This window comes from Eriocheir sinensis, chromosome 54, assembly GCF_024679095.1.
Source record: "Eriocheir sinensis breed Jianghai 21 chromosome 54, ASM2467909v1, whole genome shotgun sequence".
Classification (NCBI taxonomy): Eukaryota; Metazoa; Arthropoda; class Malacostraca; order Decapoda; family Varunidae; genus Eriocheir; species Eriocheir sinensis.
Window position 1 is genome coordinate 6,005,901 of NC_066562.1, and position 17,555 is coordinate 6,023,455.

General features: G+C 39.3%; 3 long non-coding RNA genes across 6 annotated transcripts; 2 read left to right on the top strand and 1 right to left on the bottom strand.

Annotated features, from left to right (window-relative positions):
• Positions 1-1,943: 1,943 nt before the first annotated feature.
• LOC126983648 (uncharacterized) lies at positions 1,944-10,738 on the bottom strand. Of its 4 annotated transcripts, XR_007736080.1 has the most exons (3): positions 10,235-10,738; positions 7,328-10,102; positions 1,944-7,078 (listed from the first exon to the last, which is right to left on the bottom strand). It is a non-coding gene; the product is annotated as an uncharacterized LOC126983648 (long non-coding RNA). The 4 variants fall into 4 exon arrangements; XR_007736081.1 differs by having other exon boundaries at positions 1,944-10,102; positions 10,382-10,519; XR_007736079.1 differs by having other exon boundaries at positions 1,944-10,102; positions 10,235-10,369.
• LOC126983647 (uncharacterized) lies at positions 6,707-9,403 on the top strand. Its single transcript, XR_007736078.1, has 3 exons — positions 6,707-6,840; positions 6,953-9,068; positions 9,259-9,403. It is a non-coding gene; the product is annotated as an uncharacterized LOC126983647 (long non-coding RNA).
• On the top strand, positions 10,653-11,964 carry LOC126983649 (uncharacterized). Its single transcript, XR_007736083.1, has 6 exons — positions 10,653-10,751; positions 10,837-11,004; positions 11,173-11,256; positions 11,341-11,508; positions 11,593-11,760; positions 11,845-11,964. It is a non-coding gene; the product is annotated as an uncharacterized LOC126983649 (long non-coding RNA).
• Positions 11,965-17,555: the final 5,591 nt, after the last annotated feature.

The following is a 17,555-nucleotide window of genomic DNA, read 5'->3' on the forward strand; positions in this document are numbered from 1 at the left end:
CCACTGTGAGACTCCTAGTGATGTTTATTAAGTCTGTGGCCTCGTGCAGACTCGTAATGTTAGTGTGTGGGTAGGTGATGGTTTTGCCCTGCCATGAGACTCTTTGTGACATTGTAATAATCCCTTTCTAGAGACGGTATGTTTGTGACTCGCAGCATCAGTGGAGAATCTTCAGAACAGGACAGAATTCTTTGTTTACATCTATACACCCATACTCAAAGGAGGGATAGTTCTGGGTATTGCTACAGGGAGGATGAGTTGTGTGTTCCGTACAGTTGGTGCTGCTCTCTTCATCTCCATCTCTCTATGTCGAGTAAAACACACAGATCCTCTCCTGTGCATCTTCAGAAAGGATTAGCTGTGTTGGAAGCCTTTTGTTATTTATAAGGGTTTTTGTGTATCATTACATTGTGTGATTATGAAAAGTACGCAGACCCTCTCCCATGCATCTTCAGAAAGGATTAGGTGTGTTGGAAGCCTTTATTTTGTTATTTATAAGGGTTTTTGTGTCATTACATTGTGCGATTATGAAAACACAGACCCTCTCCCATGCATATCCAGACAGAATTAGGTGTTGGAACCCTTTATTTTGCATTTATAAGGGTTTGAATGTGATTATATTGTGTGATTTTGAAAAGTACACAGACCCTCTCCCATGCATCTTCAGAAAGGATAAGGTGTGTTGGAAGCCTTTATTTAGTTATTTATAAGGTTTTTTGTGTGTCATTACATTGTGTGATTATGAAAACACACAGACCCTCTCCCATGCATATCCAGACAGAATTAGGTGTTGGAACCCTTTATTTTGTGTTTGTAAGGGTTTGTGTGTGATTATAATGTGTCATCAGGAAAAACACACAAGGGCACTCTCCCACACATCTCGAGAAAGTATCAGATGTGTTGAAACCCTTTATTTTGTGTTTGTGTGTGATTATATTGTGTGATCGGGAAAGACACACGAGGGCACTCTTCTACGCCGCTCCAGAAAGGATTGGGCATGTTGGAACCCTTTGTGTGTGTTTGTAGTGATTTATTTCATGTATGTATCGTGTAACTGGGTGAGGTAAGGTAACACAGCTCGGGCCACAGTCACATCCTCACATACTCCTTGCCGTACTGTCCTAGGTAGTACTTACACACCCACTGACACACCCTCACATGCCCCGTCCCTCACCCACTCACCCTGCCCTATGCACCACCCACATCCTTTCCTGCCTGAGTTTCACATTTTCATCGTCGCCGCCACATTTCGATTTCATAGCATTGCATCTACATTAACTACCTTTGTGTGTGTGTGTGTGTGTGTGTGTGTAGATTCTTCCTTAGCCATATGCAGGGAAATTCTTATGTGTATGTGGCTTCGTCATTATGCATCATGGGAGTTTTGTTATAATGTGTATATTCTTGGGCTACAGATGATGGTTTTGTTTTTGTTTTGGGATATTATTTTGTTGGATATTATGTTTGTGTATATTCTTAAACTGTAGATGATGTTTTTTTTTTTATGTGGTATTCACGTTGGCATACTTGTGGAGGGAGGGCCGACACAGCGGCTTGGTTCTATATTCTCTTCTTCTCCTTCTTCTTCTTCTTCTTCTTCTTCTTCTTCTTCTTCTTCAAATTAGCAGACCTTCTTTTTCATCAAATTAGCACACCTTCTTCCTCTTCTTCTTCTTCTTTTTCTTCTTCTTTTTCTTCAAATTGGTAGACCTTTTCCTTTTTTTTTTCCTTCTTCGTTTTCTTCTTCTTCTTCTTCAAATTAGCAGACCTTCTTTTTCATCAAATTATCACACCTTCTTCCTCTTCTTCTTCTTCTTCTTTTTCTTTTTCTTTTTCTTCATATTGGTAGACCTTTTCCTTTTTTTTTCCTCCTTCTTAGTTTTCTTCTTCTTCAAATTGGCAGACCTTTTCCTTTTTTTTCCTTCTTTGTTTTCTTCTCCTCCTTCTTCTTCTTCTTCTTCTTCTTCTTCTTCTTCTTCTTCTTCTTCTTCTCCTTCTTCTTCTTCTTCTTCTTCTTCCTTCGTCTTCACGCTGGCACACACCCCTTCACAAAATAGCCTGGTACTCCCCCTACAGTCACTTGAGAGCATTTCAGTCTCATCGTAAACCGTGACATCTTGAAAAACTTGTTAAATAATGATAAAAAAAAAATCCATATCGTTCAGACTTTCTCGTAGTGGCGGCAAAGGGCATTTAGTTATTTATTTATCCTTCTCTCGTGTTTCGTGAATGGTGCTTTGTATATATGGTTTGTGATACTGTTTTCTAGTTATAATACATAGTCATTTAAATGCTAGTCTACCGAGAGCTGTGTTGGGGTTATTTACTTAGCGGGAGAGAATTAATTATGTATTCCACTGGACATCAATTTCTAAGGGACTTTATTTATTTATTTTTATTTTCTTTTTTCTATTTTTTTTTTCTATTTTCGTCTAAGTCGCTATTTTTTATTTTTTTTATTATTTTTTTCTGCTTCTATTTTTGTCGAAGTCACTTTTTATTTTCACTTTTCTTGTTTTTTATTTTCCATTTCTATTTTCATCTGTCACAATTTTTATTTTTATCTATTTGTCTATTATTTTTTTCTATTTTTTGTTTTGTTTTCTTCGTTTTGTCGTCTAGGGAAAAATTGGCGCTTTGGAGAAATAAGTACCGTCATTGTTATTATTATACTTATTATTATTATTATTATTATTATTATTATTATTATTACATTTGGTTGTGTTTTTCATTTGTCTTGTTGAAGGATAGTGCCGAGAGAGGAGGTTATCATTGTCATCAACCCAGTAGCTGCGGGGATCATGTTTCTTAAAAGGCTCCTCTAAGCGAATTAATGAGAAAAAAAACCATCACTCATGCAAATCATTATAAAATATATATCAACGTATTTGTAATCAGTTTATGGATCCTCTATTTTGGGGGATGTTACGTCAAGGCAAAAATTTGACCCTTTGCCTCGGTAAAGCCACAAATTTGGCCCGTCACTGGTACACGGTAAAGCCACAAATTTGGCCCATCACTGGCACGCGGTAAAGCCACAAATTTGGCCTGATGCTGCTACTGGGTTAATTACGTAGATCACTTTATTATTTATATTTGGTGGTGCAGTGCTTAATTCTTGTTAGTTGAAGGTGCCAAACAAGCAGCTATTGAGATCATTGGCAGTTACTTAAGTTACTGGCTGTTATGACTTACTCGGTTTTTGTTACGTACCTGTTAGTGTCAAGTGAATTACTACTCAGAGCAATGTCTATCTCTTAAATTGATGCTTGTTTCTGATTTCAATGTCTGGATCTTAATGCTTTATACTGTCAAACTCAGAACATTGTTGGGTATACTTAGATCAGCATTTATTTTCACATTTGGTTGCGTATATTTTTATTTATTTTATTTTTTTTCTGATTTGAATGTTCGGATCCTATTGCTTTATACTGCCAAACTCAGAACATTGTCGGGTATACTTGTATCAACACTTATTTTCACATTTCGTTGCGTACTTTTTGTCATTTGTTATTTTTTGTTTCCGGATTTGGCTGTTCGGATATTCTTGATTTATACCGTCTTACTCAGAACATTGTCGGGTACACTTACATCAGCACTTACTTTCACACTTAGTTGCATGTGTTTCAGTATTTTGTAATTTTTGTCGTGGGAATATTTGGAACAGTGAATTGATTGCAGTATGGGTGCTTTGAGTTTGGTTGTTGCAAGATGGGGAAGAATTAAAAAATGGTCAATGCGATGGTTTACGCAGAGCTATCATTGGTGTTTTTGTGTTCTTTGTTGAATTGCTATAGGATGGAGTCTCTATATAAGGTCAGTGAAGGATAGGAAACTAATGGAGAAAAGAAATTAATGAGAAATTCCCTGTGGACAATATGGGGGGTATTACAAGACACCTTCGCTTCTCACATTACCTATTTCTAAAGGTCAAAGAGGGGGTCAATTGGGTTCTAATGAGTGTTTCTACAGGTTCATAGTACAGAGGAAGGGTCAAACTACCACCAGGGTCATAAAACTACCCCTGGAAATGCCTACAACTCCTACGAAAGCCTTGTTAAATATGTGTTCTTGGGCGACGAAATGTCTCATAATACACTATATCTTTTGTAATTCTTGATCCATTTTGTTTACCTTCAAATACTACACACTTGGTAATCTTCAAAGAGTGGGGCAAAGGGGCAGACAGTGATTTGACAAGGTGTTCCGCATAGCACCGTCGCGTCGAAAGGATCTGAGGTATTTGAATAAAGATGTACAAAAGAAAACATAGATTCATTGCTAGAATTCTTTGGTAATTATGTGACTGAGTTTGGTCAAGTCAAGAGGATGTGACGTGTTTCCAGAAAGTTAAAAAAAAGGTATTTCATCAACGACATAATTCTTGGTAAATGATGTGTGGTCGAACGTGTGAGGCAGTGCATGTTTTATTTTTTTTATTAATTTTTTTATTTTTTTATAGTAAAGGAAACAGCTCAAGGGTAAAAAAAAATAAAAAATAAAAAATAATGAAAAAAAAAGCCCGCAAATCACTGCTCCCGTAAAAGAGTTGAGAGGAGTGGCCAAAAGAGAGGTCAGTTTCGGGAGGAGAGGTGTCATAACTTCCTTCTGTGTAGTCCAATGCAATTTGAGAATGTTTATGAGTGTCACTTTACATGTACCCAAACACTACATCAGCACCTTAGCATCACACACCTGCTCAAGACGTGGCTCCTATAAAGTGCCGTGGCCAGTGGGAAGGAAAAAACTATTGTATAATTTTGTGTGGAGGGTTTCGACAAGGACTTGACACCATCTACGTAGCTCAGTGTGTCTTTTTGCAGTCCTGAGAAAAGAAGGACAGGTGTGTAGAGTTTGCAAAGGTTTCTACACCAAGACTCACCCCATCACAGTAGCACTCAATGTATTCTTTCAATGTCATGAGGAAGATAAAATGTCCAGAGTAAATTATGTTAGGGAGGATGTGTCTGTACAGCTGTGAGAGTAAAAGAGTGCAAGAATGTTAGTCCGGTATTATAAGACACACTCGCTTCTCATATCAACTATTTCTAAAGGTCAAAGAGGGGATCAATCCGGTTCTAATGAGTGTTTCTTTAGGTTCACGGTACAGAGGAAGGGTCAGACTACCACCAGGGTCATAAAACTACTCGTGAAAATACCCCAAACTCGTACGAAAGCCTTGTCAAATAGGTGAACTTGGGCGATGCAATGTTTAGTAATACGACCCTTACAGTCTGTGTGGAGACCAGCGTTGCCAGGTCATCGTACTTAGCACATAGTATTCTCCGTTCCTGACCCATAACTATTGCATAAAACACCCTAAATTAATGGTTTTAACAATAACTTTAACTGAATATCTTTATTAGTGTGGGTATGAGAGTTTTGGGTTTGAAACTGATAAATGCAGTTCTGAGTGCGACAATCTTGCAACGCTGGTGGAGATTTTTAGACACACACCACTGATAAAGCACCTGATGTTCCCAATTTTTTGAGGTACTACTGAGAGAAGATGCAAGTTTGTTTGAAGAGTCCACAAGCTCACACTCAACCTAATGTCCCTTATACTGTGCTGAGATAAAGACACACACCACCTGTTTAGCACCTGACATCCCTTTTTTGTGTACTACTGAGTGAAGATGCAAGTTTGTTTGAAGAGTCCACAAGCTCACACTCAACCTAATGTCCCTTATACTGTGCTGAGATAAAGACACACACCACCTGTTTAGCACCTGATGTCCCTTTTTTTAATACTACTGAGTGAATTTGCAAGTTTGTTTGAAGAGTCCACAAGCTCACACTCAACCTCACGACCCTGTACTGTGCTGAGGAGAAGAAAAAGGCAAGTTCTGTCGGGTTTACAATGAAAGTTTCTCCACCAACACACCACCAACTTTGTACATGTAGCATTTGATGTTCCTTTACAGTCCTTAAACGAAGTGCAAGTTCCTCAAAGTCTGCAAAGGTTATCCTCACCAAGACACACTTCTATGTAGCCGATGATGTACAGTTACGAGGAAGCAAATCTACCTAATGTCCTATCCTCACCAAGACACACTTCTATTTAGCCGATGATGTACAGTTACGAGGAAGCAAATCTACCTAATGTCCATAGTATGTGTTTCTCATGTATGTGACGTGATGTGTCCTCTCACGGCCTCCAACACGCCATATTTTCACGATGACAAACTTACCGTACCACAAACTCATCCGTACACAGTGGTTTTGTAGTGTATAGTTGCATTGTCTCCTTCAAGTGTATAATCCACTCACTCAACCCTTTGATGCATTTATGGAAGCTAAGTATGGCAATTTTCACGAGACACCACACACAAGAGAGAGAAATCTTTATGGGCACAAGTCAGTAGGGTTCTGATCTTACCCACGTGTTTGTACAATGTATAGCGACTGTCTTGTGATTTTTTTAGCGTATGTGTGACTGCATGTGTGCTTGTATCTTCTAATGTTATGAGTGTGTGTGTGTGAGTGTATATGTTCGTGTGTGAGTGCATTTAATACCACTTGCAATGGTGTATTTACAAAAGTGCAGACCCGAGGCAAATACAAGTTGCTATCCATTTATGAGAGTTTTAAGTGTCAAGTTGATACGTATTATGTGTCACTGATCTTAACATGGAGGGGATGTTACCGTGTTTATGTACATGCTAGTGTGAATATGTGACTGTGTTATGAGCTCCCACACAGCACGTTTCATGGCTACAAAATGAGATTATGTTAGCGATCTTACTAATGAGGGTATGTTGCCGTGTTAATGTACATGCTAGTGTGAATATGTGACTGTTATGAGCTCCCACACAGTTCATTATATGGCTACAAGATGAGGTTATGTTCTTGATCTTACTAATGAGGGTATGTTGCCGTGTTTGTATCCATGCTAGTGTGAATATATGACTTATGAGCTCCCACACAGTTCATTATATGGGTACAAGATGAGATTATGTTAGCGATCTTACCAGTGAGGGGATGTTGCCGTGTTTATATCCATGCTAGTGTGAATATATGACTTATGAGCTCCCACACAGTTCATTATATGGGTACAAGATGAGATTATGTTAGCGATCTTACCAGTGAGGGGATGTTGCCGTGTTTATATCCATGCTAGTGTGAATATGTGACTGTTTGTTTGTGTTACGAGCTACCACACAGTTTATTACATGGCTACAAGATGAGGTTATGTTAGTGATCTTACCAATGAGGGGATGTTGCCGTGTTAATGTCCATGCTAGTGGGAATATGTGGCTGTTTATTTTGTGTTACAAGCTCCTACACAGTACGTCATATGGCCACAAAATGAGATTATGTTAGCGACCTTACCAGTGAGGGGATGTTGCCGTGTTTATGTCCATGCTAGTGAGAATATATGACTTATGAGCTCCCACACAGTACGTTATATGGCTACAAGATGAGATTGTGTTACTGACCTTATTGTTGAGGGGATGCTACAGTGTTTATGTCCATGCTAGTGAGAATGTGAATGTGTTACGAGCTGCCACACCTTCCGTTACATGGCTATTAGTTTATGTCACATTACCGATCCTACTAATGAGGGAATGTTACGATGTTTATATATGTTCATGCCCGTGTGAATGCGTAACTGTCTCTGTGTGTTACAAGCTACCACACAGTTTGTTACGTTGTGGTTACAAGCTTATGTTATGTTACTACTCTGTCCATGGCAGTGTGGATGTGACTTTTAACCTGTTAGCGGCGTCGGGCCAAATTTGAGGCTTTACGGTGTACCAGCGACGGGCCAGATTTGTGCCATGATAAAGACCCCCAAAAATAGATGATGCATAAAATGATCACAAATGCGTTGAAACATATTATGAAATGGTTTGCGGATTTTTTCTCATTTTTCTCGCTTGGAGGGGCCATTAAGAAACATGGTCCCCGCAGCTACTGGGTTAAGAGCTCCCACACAGTTCGTTACATGACTTCCTTCACCTCACTTCCCCAAGCTGGCGTTTAGGGTGCTATTCTCAGACACTTCCGACGCCCATATGAACCACTTCCCACGGCCAAAACGGAGATTCACCCACTTCTAATGACTATTGCTTTAGGTTCATGGTACAGAGGAAAGGGTCAAACTACCACCAGGATCATAAAACTACCCTTGGAAGTGCCCCAAACTCTTACAAAGGCCAAAACAGAGATTAACCCACTTCTAATGACTATTGGTTTAGGTTCATGGTACAGAGGAAAGGGTCAAACTATCACCAGGATCATAAAACTACCCTTGGAAGTGCCCCAAACTCTTACAAAGGCCAAAACAGAGATTAACCCACATCTAATGACTATTGTTTTAGGTTCATGGTACAGAAGAAGGGTCAGACTACCACCAGGATCATAAAACTACCCCTGGAAATGCCTGAAGCTCTTACAAAACCCTTGTCAAACTTTAATATGTGTTTTGAGTCTGGTTTGGTTGATGTATTGTTTTAGGTTCATGGTACAGAGGAAAGGGTCACACTACCACCAGGATCATAAAACTACCCATGGAAATACCTCAAACTCCTACGAAACCTTTGTCAAACTTTAATATGTATTTTGAGTCTGGTTTGGTTGATACATTATGGTTATATTGGATGCAGAAGTGTGTTAGAACATGACCCTTAGTCCATGCAGCCCCCAGGAGTCGGATGTCAGGCCCCGGCACACTTCATTATTGTGATCTGGGGCGGGGCTGTCCTGGGGCGGCCTCACAAAGGTGCTCACTCGTTCGTTACCTCGGGAGTCAAGGCGTTCTTCAGGTGTTCAGTCACTACGCTAATCTGTATGTAAGGTTCCAATTTGTACTCACCAGGAAAATAGTACTGTTGAAAATAAGCTTGATTGTAGGTTGTGGGCTCGAGTGTACAGAAAATGAGGTCAGTATTGTATTAGGGAAATTGAGCTACAGGGAATCGACCTTGAATTTATTGATAACTGAGCTTAGGTTATGGGCTCTTGAGTAAACAGGAAATGAGGTCAGTTTTGTATAAAGGAAATTGAGTTTGAGTGTATAGATAATTGAGCTTAGGTTATGGGCTCTTGAGTAAACAGGAAATGAGGTCAGTTTTGTATAAAGGAAATTGAGCTTAAGTGTATAGATAATTGAGCTTAGGTTATGGGCTCTTGAGTATACAGGAAATGAGCCCAGTCTTGTATATGGGAAATTGAGCTTGTACTACAGGGAAATCGAGCTTGAGTTTATTGATAACTGAGCTTAGGTTATGGGCTCTTGAGTATATGGAAAATGAGGTCAGTTTTGTATAAGGGAATTGAGCTTGTACTACAGGGAAAATTGAGCTTGAGTTTATAGATAATTGAGTGTAGGATTGAGCTTTTGAGTATATGGAAGATGAGGTCAGTTGTGTATATGGGAAATTGAGCTTGTACTACAGGGAAAAATGAGCTTGTGTGTGTTTGTATCAGTCTCTACTTTAACAATACTTAACTTTACACCTTAGTCCAATTTTCCAAGCTATTTCATTTTTGGTATGAGTACAAATTGGAAGAGCGAGTACAGATTGGGACACATACCCCAGACCTTGGCAGTGAGCGAGTCTCTGCCGATGAAACACTCACAACCCAACACACAGACATGAAACTTATCCCCGCAGTTTCACGTCGTCAGCAGCCTCGTGACAGAAGCGGATTGTGATAGATGCCTAGACCCGATTCCACAGTCCAACATCGTGTCTTTGTAACATTCTGAACCAAACTACACAATCCCATACAATCCATAATGATGTTTTCTACTCACCACCAGACACACGAAAGACCTGTACGGTGTCCTTAAATTTCTGAACCTAAGATGTGACCCAGTTCCACAGTCCAACATCGTGTCTTTGTAACATCCCGAACCAAACTATACAGTCCCATACAATCCATAATGATGTTTTCTACTCACCACCAGACACACGAAAGACCTGTCGGTGTCCTTAAATTTCTGAACCTAAGATGTGACCCAGTTCCACAGTCCAACATCGTGTCTTTGTAACATCCCGAACCAAACTATACAGTCCCATACAATCCATAATGATGTTTTCTACTCACCACCAGACACACGAAAGACCTGTACGGTGTCCTTAAATTTCTGAACCTAAGATGTGACCCAGTTCCACAGTCCAACATCGTGTCTTTGTAACATCCCGAACCAAACTATACAGTCCCATACAATCCATAATGATGTTTTCTACTCACCACCAGACACGGTGTCCTTAAACTTCTGAACCTAAGATGTGACCCAGTTCCACAGTCCAACATCGTGTCTTTGTAACATCCCGAACCAAACTACACAATCCCATACAATCCATAATGATGTTTTCTACTCACCACCAGACACACGAAAGACCTGTACGGTGTCCTTAAATTTCCGAACCTAAGATGTGACCCAGTTCCACAGTCCAACATCGTGTCTTTGTAACATCCAGAACCAAACTATACAATCCCATACAATCCATAATGATGTTTCCTACTCACCACCAGATACACGAAAGATTTGCATGGTGTCCTTAAATTTCTGAAGCTAAGATATGAACGAACACTATACCGGGATTTTTCAGTCTTTGGTATTGGTTTTGGAGCTTACTAACCCATTGTGGAAAACGGTGAAAGTGGTACCGGTTGGAGGGTATCACAAAACCGCTTCCTGACCGTCTTTTGAGGTTTTTGCAGCGTTTAGTGATCAGCAAGGAAGAAATGTTTGTTGAAATGGAAGTTACAAAGCCACAACACGACAGTCTATTAAGGTTTTTGCAGCGTTTAGTGATCAGCAAGGAAGAAATATACTGTTGAAATGAAAGTTACAAAGCCACAACATGACAGTCTCTTGAGGTTTTTGCAGCGTTTAGTGATCAGCAAGGAAGAAATGTTTGTTGAAATGGAACTTACAAAGCCACAACATGACAGTCTATTAAGGTTTTTGCAGCGTTTAGTGATCAGCAAGGAAGAAATGTTTGTTGAAATGGAAGTTACAAAGCCACAACATGACAGTCTATTAAGGTTTTTGCAGCGTTTAATGATCGGCAAGGAAGAAATGTTTGTTGAAATGGAAGTTACAAAGCCACTACATGACAGTCTATTAAGGTTTCTGCAGCGTTTAATGATCAGCAAGGAAGAAATGTTTGTTGAAATGGAAGTTACAAAGCCACAACATGACAGTCTCTTGAGGTTTTTGCAGCGTTTAGTGATCAGCAAGGAAGAAATGTTTGTTGAAATGGAAGTTACAAAGCCACTACATGACAGTCCATTAAGGTTTCTGCAGCGTTTAATGATCAGCAAGGAAGAAATGTTTGTTGAAATGGAAGTTACAAAGCCACAACATGACAGTCTATTAAGGTTTTTGCAGCGTTTAATGATCAGCAAGGAAGAAATGTTTGTTGAAATGGAAGTTACAAAGCCACAACATGACAGTCTATTAAGGTTTTTGCAGCGTTTAGTGATCAGCAAGGAAGAAATGTTTGTTGAAATGGAAGTTACAAAGCCACTACATGACAGTCTATTAAGGTTTTTGCAGCGTTTAATGATCAGCAAGGAAGAAATGTTTGTTGAAATGGAACTTACAAAGCCACAACATGACAGTCTATTAAGGTTTTTGCAGCGTTTAGTGATCAGCAAGGAAGAAATGTTTGTTGAAATGGAAGTTACAAAGCCACAACATGACAGTCTATTAAGGTTTTTGCAGCGTTTAATGATCGGCAAGGAAGAAATGTTTGTTGAAATGGAAGTTACAAAGCCACTACATGACAGTCTATTAAGGTTTCTGCAGCGTTTAGTGATCAGCAAGGAAGAAATGTTTGTTGAAATGGAAGTTACAAAGCCACAACATGACAGTCTCTTGAGGTTTTTGCAGCGTTTAGTGATCAGCAAGGAAGAAATGTTTGTTGAAATGGAAGTTACAAAGCCACTACATGACAGTCCATTAAGGTTTCTGCAGCGTTTAATGATCAGCAAGGAAGAAATGTTTGTTGAAATGGAAGTTACAAAGCCACAACATGACAGTCTATTAAGGTTTCTGCAGCGTTTAATGATCAGCAAGGAAGAAATGTTTGTTGAAATGGAAGTTACAAAGCCACAACATGACAGTCTATTAAGGTTTCTGCAGCGTTTAATGATCAGCAAGGAAGAAATGTTTGTTGAAATGGAAGTTACAAAGCCACAACATGACAGTCTATTAAGGTTTCTGCAGCGTTTAATGATCGGCAAGGAAGAAATATACTGTTGAAATGGAAGTTACAAAGCCATGACGCAACAGTCTATTGAGGTTTTTGAAGCGTTTAGTGATCGAGAAAGGAAGTGTTTTGTCGGAAGAAGTTAACAAGGATCCCAGCTTAATTTTTTTCCATTTTTTTATTTCTGGTTGTATTATTGGTGTCATGAGGTGAGAGGTGTATTTTGAACGATTGGGGTATTTCCGCGATTTCATTTAAGAGAAGTTGACAAGGCTCCCATCTTTTTTTTCACTTTTTTTTTATTTATTTTATTTATTTTATTTTTTTATTTCCTGGTTGTATGATTGGTGCCGTGAAGTGAGAGGTGTATTTTGAATGATTGGGGTATTTCCACAATTTCATTTTATTCACTATCTATATTTGAACCTTAGGGAGAACACACAACAACATGCATTTTTTTTAATACTAGATGTTAAAAAAATAATCACTTGCAAACATTTAAGTAATACATATAAACCACAGAAACGTCTTAAATTGCCCTGATTGTACAAAATACCGCCACCACTACCACAGAGAAATCCTAGTTACCTCTTGTTAATACTACTCAAATATTACCCATTTCACTTGCCTGGTTTGTGATGTTTTGGAAATTTACAGCTATTCAGTCTTTACGTATCCAACCTTACCCCCGCACCTTACCGTGTCTTCAGTACGTCACTTACCCATGTCTTTTTGTAGTGCCATATCGTCACACTCCTCTGGTTTGATATGTTTTGGAACTTTACAGCTATTCAGTCTTTACATATACAACCTTACCTCTGCACCTTACCGTGTCTTCAGTACGTCACTTATCCATGTCTTTTTGTGATGCCATATCGTCACACTCGTCTGGTTTGATATGTTTTGGAACTTTACAGCTATTCAGTCTTTACATATACAACCTTACCCCCGCACCTTACCGTGTCTTCAGTACGTCACTTATCCATGTCTTTTTGTAGTGCCATATCGTCACACTCCTCTGGTTTGATATGTTTTGGAACTTTACAGCTATTCAGTCTTTACGTATACAAGTTTACCTCCGCACCTTACCGTGTCTTCAGTACGTCACTTATCCATGTCTTTTTGTAGTGCCATATCGTCTCACTCGTTGGGTTTGATGAGTTTCTGAAATTTGTAGCTATTCCCTCTTTTCCTGATCCAACCTTACCTCCATATCTTACCGTGCCTTTTCGTTGCATCACACCTTTTTTATTTTTATCGTGCCATATCGTCTCACTCATCCAGTTTGATATGTCTCGGAAATTTAGAGCAATTCCTTTACGTATTCAACCTTACCTCCATGCCTTGTTGTGTCTTTTCATTACATCACCTAACCTTTTCTTTTTATTATGCCGTAACGTCTCACTCGTCTGGGTTGTTCTGTTTTGGAAATTTACAGCTATTCCTTTACGTATTCAACATTACCTCCGTACCTTACCATGTCTTTTCATTACATCACATAAGCTTTTCTTTTTGTGGTGCCATATCGTTTCACTCGTCTGGTTTAATATGTTTCGGAAATTCACAGCCATTCCTTCATTACGTACCCAACCTTACCTCACCGTGTCTTTTCATTACATCACTTAAACTTTTCTTTTTGTGGTGCCATATCGTTTCACTCGTCTGGTTTAATATGTTTCAGAAATGCACAGTCATTCCTTCATTACGTACCCAACCTTACCTCACTGTGTCTTTTCATTACATCACTTAAGCTTTTCTTTTTGTGGTGCCATATCGTTTCACTCGTCTGGTTTAATATGTTTCGGAAATTCATAGTCATTCCTTCATTACGTACCCAACCTTACCTCACTGTGTCTTTTCATTACATCACTTAAACTTTTCTTTTTGTGGTGCCATATCGTTTCACTCGTCTGGTTTAATATGTTTCGGAAATTCACAGTCATTCCTTCATTTCGTACCCAACCTTACCTTACCGTGTCTTCGTTACATCGCTGTGCTTCGTTTCCTTCACTCACCCTTTTCTTTTAATGATGCCATATCGCCTCACTCGTCTGGTTTGATATGTTTTGGAAATTTACAGCTATTTCTTCACGTATCCAACCTTAACTTCCATACCTCACCATGTCTTTCCGTTTCAACACTGTGCTTCGTTTCCTTCACTTACCCTCTTTTTTATAGTGCCATGTCATCTCTGTTTTCTAGCATGTTTTATTCCCGTTAAGTCGCTCCTCATATTTCCTGCCAGCCGTCTGTAAATTAACAAACTGATGAATTATCGTAATGTATTTTTCTGCCTTTATTGTGATATTGTCAAGGCTAAGCTCTTTCATTGATCCGAATTGTTGCACTGAGAGAGTTTCCAGGTATTTCTCTTCACTGCAGCTCCTTTGTAAATTAATATGCTAATGAATTATATAGCGCAGTGCATCCTGCCTTCAATGTAGGGTATTGTTGAGGCTGTTTAGATTGTTTTCGTGTGTATACTTAAGCAGTGTGACACCTAATTTTGGGGGTATGCATCTGTACAGCTCTCTGATTCACTTAGTTTTTCATATGTCACTTGGAATGTCTTTTCAAAAATACTTATTGCTTCCATTGCTAAAAGTCGTCAAAGATATATTTATGTTTTTTGTGTACTTTTATTTTATTTATTTATTATTTTTTTTTTTTACAGGAAAGGAAGCAGCTCAAGGGTATAAAAAAGGTGTATAAAAAAAGCCTGCTCCTAAAAGGAGATGAAAGTAGAGAGTGGCCAAAAGAGAGGTCAATTTCGGGTGGAGAGGCGTCTTGATTCCTCTTGCAAGATCATTTGACACTTAAATTTTTGGTATGCATCTGTACAGCTCCAATTACTCTATTTTTCATATCTTTCTTGGAACGTCTTTTCGGAAATACCTAACACTTCCGTAGCTGTAAATCATTCAGTTAAAGTCTTCTTATACATTAGCCAACCATGTGATATTGATACCTTACCAAAAAAAAGACATATCATTTGAAGCTCAACCATTCCTGTCCTGCGTCGCGGCGTGTTAGCGATTAGTATGTGTTGATTTTGTGTGTCGTGTGTTGCCGCGCTCACCGTCGGTTGTGGGTCAAGGGAAGCTCCTAGTCAGTTGTGGATACTCTGTAATGATGGATACTGTCTTATTTTTTCTAACTTATGACTTGTCTGTCAGTTTGTACATTCCCTTCAAGTTAATACTCATGAAAAATTCTGGCAATGATGGATTCTGTCTTGTTTTCTTTGATTTGGAATTTGTTTGCCAGATTGTACATTCCCTTCAAGTTAATTGATACTCATGAAAAATTCTGGCAATGATGGATTCTGTCTTGTTTTCTTTGATTTGGAATTTGCCAGATTGTACATTCCCTTCAAGTTAATTGATACTCATGAAAAATTCTGGTTATGATGGATTCTGTCTTTTCTTTTTCTTAGGGTTTGTTTTTGTTAATTTGTACATCCTCTTCAAGTTAATACTCGTGAAAATATCTGATAACCTCCAGCTGTTTTCCCTCTAACTAAACTGGTCTAAGATTTATCATTGACTTCATTGGAGGAGAAGTAGCATCCCCTTCCTGCCGTGATTTCACAATCTCCGTTTGCTTTGATAATGTATAACCTTTGCCTCCCTTCCCCTAATTCAGCAGATCTTCAATTAAAACGGATTTCACTGGAGAAGTTACATTTGGTTTGTTCATGTTATCGCTGTGCCTCATATTTTAACTATTTGGGCTACTATTTGAAGGGTTGATCACTACTGCAGTTTGAGGTCAGTTCATTTTTTATACCCCATCATTTCCTAGTGTTTTCCTGAGTACCAATTTGAGGGCTTCGTATAAATTGGCAAACACACCATACCGGAAAATTGTGGCTGTCTCGTACATGCCTGCATAGAGAGGTGGCAATGAGTGTGGTGTCTTACTGCATCATCTTTCTAACCAACACACACGGAGCTGGCAATGAGATGTCAAGGTGTTTCAGATTCTCTCGTTTTCTACTTCCAAGCATAGTGTGGCAGCCTGGAGCACACTGTATGGCTTAGCATGGTGTGTGAGGGCATCAGTCTCTCTTTTCTACTTATAAGCTAACTGTATCTGCCTTGAAAACATCTAAAGACTTGTCAATACCAGAGGCGTAGAGTATAGGAGCTCGGCCACCTTGATCACAGGCGCTAGAAGTTACGTGATACAATTGTGCGTTTTGTTCTCTAGATACTTATTTGAGATCCTGTTAATACCTTTAGTCAAACCATTTTAAATAGTTTGTTTGGGCATTCAGTTCCGTGGGTCCTTTCCTCCCCTCTGCCACACAGCCCCAACACCTATCCCTTCCTCTCATATGTTACCTATAGCTAACATATGAGAGGGAAAAATAGGTGTTGGGACTGTGTGGCAGACCAGAGGGGGGGAAAGGACCCATGGAATTGAATGCCCAAACAGATTATTTAAAATGGTTTGACTATAGAGCACAAAAAGCAATTATATCAGGATCAATATGAATTTCGCATAGCTCGTTTGGTAATAACACGGCACCTGTGATGAAGCTGGCCAAACTCCTATTCTGAGGCTCTGGGTACTATGCGTTGAGGGTGTCTCATGTTATATCATCCCTCTAAGCTAACATTGCCTGGCCTCCACCTTGCAAGAGCAGGCAGCATGTTAAAGTCTCAAGTCTTTAGTCCACTAGCAAGCAAGAGTGTGGCTGCCTTGACCATGCCCTCTATAATGTGTGTGTGTGTGTGAGGGTTTTCATGCTATACAATATGTTTCAGTCTTTGGCGAGTCATGTCATTGCTGCCATAGTCAGTGTACACCAAACTGGCACAGAAGCTCCGCCCCCTTTTCCATAGCTATAGCTGATTGGTTGGATGAAAAGTTAAGGAGTCAATGCTATCTTAGGGTGAGGGAGAGAGCAGGGGGTTCTGGACTAATATAATGTACGCTAACTATAGTAAGCAGGAACACCCTTACAAGATATGATGTGTCTTAACAGCCTGTCACATCATCAGCTCACGCCCTATTTTTGCAACTTGTCATCAAACTGTGGCTGCCTTCACTACACTCTCTCTACAGCAACTTGTGTGAGAGGGTTCCAACCACTATACAATCTGTCACATGAGGTGTCGGGAGAAGGGGCGAGACGGACAGAGCCATTTTTTAATAGTTTCCATTAAAAAGCCAGGTTACTCATTCCAGGGAAAACAAGATATAGGTTACAAGGGAAAATCGGCCCTCAGCACACCAAATACAAGGTTGTTTTTTCCCTGTAACTTGTGTCTTGTTCTTCCTGCAATGTTTAGCCTGACTTTCCTTTTCCATTTTTATTTATTTATTTATTTTTTTGCATCTAGCGCCAACTACAAACTGCAACTGTAAACTAGA